Source organism: Octopus bimaculoides, chromosome 1 (genome assembly GCF_001194135.2).
Source record: "Octopus bimaculoides isolate UCB-OBI-ISO-001 chromosome 1, ASM119413v2, whole genome shotgun sequence".
Classification (NCBI taxonomy): Eukaryota; Metazoa; Mollusca; class Cephalopoda; order Octopoda; family Octopodidae; genus Octopus; species Octopus bimaculoides.
In genome coordinates, this window is record NC_068981.1 from 16,620,507 (window position 1) to 16,623,126 (window position 2,620).

Sequence of the window (2,620 nt, forward strand, 5' to 3'; positions counted from 1 at the left end):
TATATATAAATATATACATATATATATACATATATAAACACACACACACACACACACACACACACACACACACACACATATATATATATATATATATATATATATATATCAACACACACAAACATAGATTATTCCTATTCCTACATACAATATACCTGAATTTATGTATTTTGGCACTAAATCCATTGCTATTCCTTTGGGAAAACCCAGAGGTTATATGCTCGGGGCTACAACAATAAACACGAATGCAACCCACAATTCACAATCTTGAAATGGAAATATCTACAATGCTAAGAAACAGCTGGATTTAATAAGAACATATTCTGGTGATATATGGGTGGAACTTGGCCAAAGGAAATGTTCAAAATAGTTGAACGTGGTGATATTACTTTGCAAATAAAAAATAACATTAATACGAATTGTGTCCTTATCACCCCCCCACCACCTTCTACGCAGCAGCTTCTAGAAATATCTATGTATAGATGTATCCTATAGAAATTCTGTGGGCAAACATACAATGATAAAAGAGCATACGGGGCTTTAAAAACTATATGACAAATCCGTATGCGTATTTTGGAAGAGTAACTGTACCAATTTTGGGGAGTACATCTTTGAACTATGCAAGAAATTCGTTCAATCATATTAGGAGGTGCAATGGCCCAGTGGTCAGGCAGCGGAATCGCAGTCATAGGATCGCGGTTTCGATTCCCAGACCGCTGTGAGTGTTTATTGAGCGAAAACACCTAAAAGCTCCACGAAGCTCCGGCAGGGAATGGTGGCGAACCTTGCTGTACTCCTCCACCACAACTTTCTCTCACTCTTACTTCCTGTTTCTGTTGTGCCTGTGATTCAAAGGGTCAGCCTTGTCACACTGTGTCACGCTGAATATCCCCGAGAACTACGTTAAGGGTACACATGTCTGTGGAGTGCTCAGCCACTTGCACGTAATTTCACGAGCAGGCTGTTCTGTTGATCGGATCAACTGGAACCCTCGACGTCGTAAGCGACAGGGTACCAACAAACAACGATATTAGAACCTGAAAGATCCTAACACAAACTGGAAGATTCGCCAGAAAAGATGATATAGATAGACTATCTTATAAAAAACAGACATGCACTCTCAAAACAGATTTAGATTTGCATAACAATGCTTATAATTATTACAATGTATGTACACGTGGCAGGACGAGAGCTATGATAGTTTGTGTCAGAATTTCCTCGAAACAGTCATGTGTATTAAAACAAAAGGCTAACTTTCCACGTTCGTATAAATATTTCAAAATTTTCAACTGAAACTGTTTAATGTTATGTATACTCATCTTCCAAATATATGTTCATAAATAATCAACGACAGTAAAGAATTGACACAAGTAACAACCCATAACGGCTATACAATTCCAGATCCCTTGAAAATTACCCCTCTAACAACAAATGTCTTACGAATGAACTAGTATACAGAGGTAATAGCCCCAATCTAATGGCACGTTAAAATTGTATATTGTCCCTACAGAGAATAAATTCAGATAAGATATACATTATATATTGATTCACCGAGAAATAGAAACAAGCATAATGCTACATCACAATCCAGTTTTGTATGGTTTTCAAAGGGAAATCCGTCCGTAATCTGAAGCATTGTTACGAAAGCCAGTATAAAGGGCGAGGAAGCCGATGCAGATTCTTTTGAAGGCACCAGCAAAATCTACTGACCTTTCCTGTAAATTTAATCAATATAATGAAAGAGAAAATGCACTCTTGCCCACATAAACAACCTAACAAACTTTACCTTTTCCCTAGCCCATCATCCATTTCCAACGCATAAAGTTCAATAAGTCAAGCATATCATCACATCATATACACCACCATAACCTCCTAAAACACACACCATTCTTCTGCAATATGACATTCTGATCGTAAGAAAAAGTATGTTGTAAATTACGTCCGTTACAATGTCTTCTACGTGAATTAAATACAGAAATCCTAAAATAATTCCCACAAAGCTAACTAAAATTGGACAACCGAAATAAATGGCCCGAGTTTAATGCTTTACTGTATGCCTTATAACGTCAACCCAGAAAGTAACTCAATTATATTCAGATGGTGTCATAAACATCTGATGTACTGTTCTTTAGCACCACCGCTTTAGAACAATGGAATCTAGGCAATATAATAAATGTTGCTGTCAATAATTTATATCATATTTTCCACCTTGTGTTATATAAAGATTGATGAATTTTACACATTATAAAATAAATGCATTCCAGTACACGTCACAAATTTTTTCAGAGCTTTCATGTTCATACCAACAACGACAAAAATGCGAGCATCGACTCGCGATCGAGATGGTTCTGTATTCCCTGCAACTATCGTCTACATACGAGAATGCTACTGCAAAAACGTCCTTCTTGCTTAGTACACTGTATAACAATCACAAGACTATCAACAAGAACGAAAACAATTTATGTAAAATTATTTTATATTTATATAAGAAATAAGTAACCATGTAACAGATATATATTCTAAATGAAAGGCTGCATCATAGGCACAAATGAAAACAGATATGTATGAATTTGAATAAGATACACACATATTTATGCACCTCATTTATACACTATATATA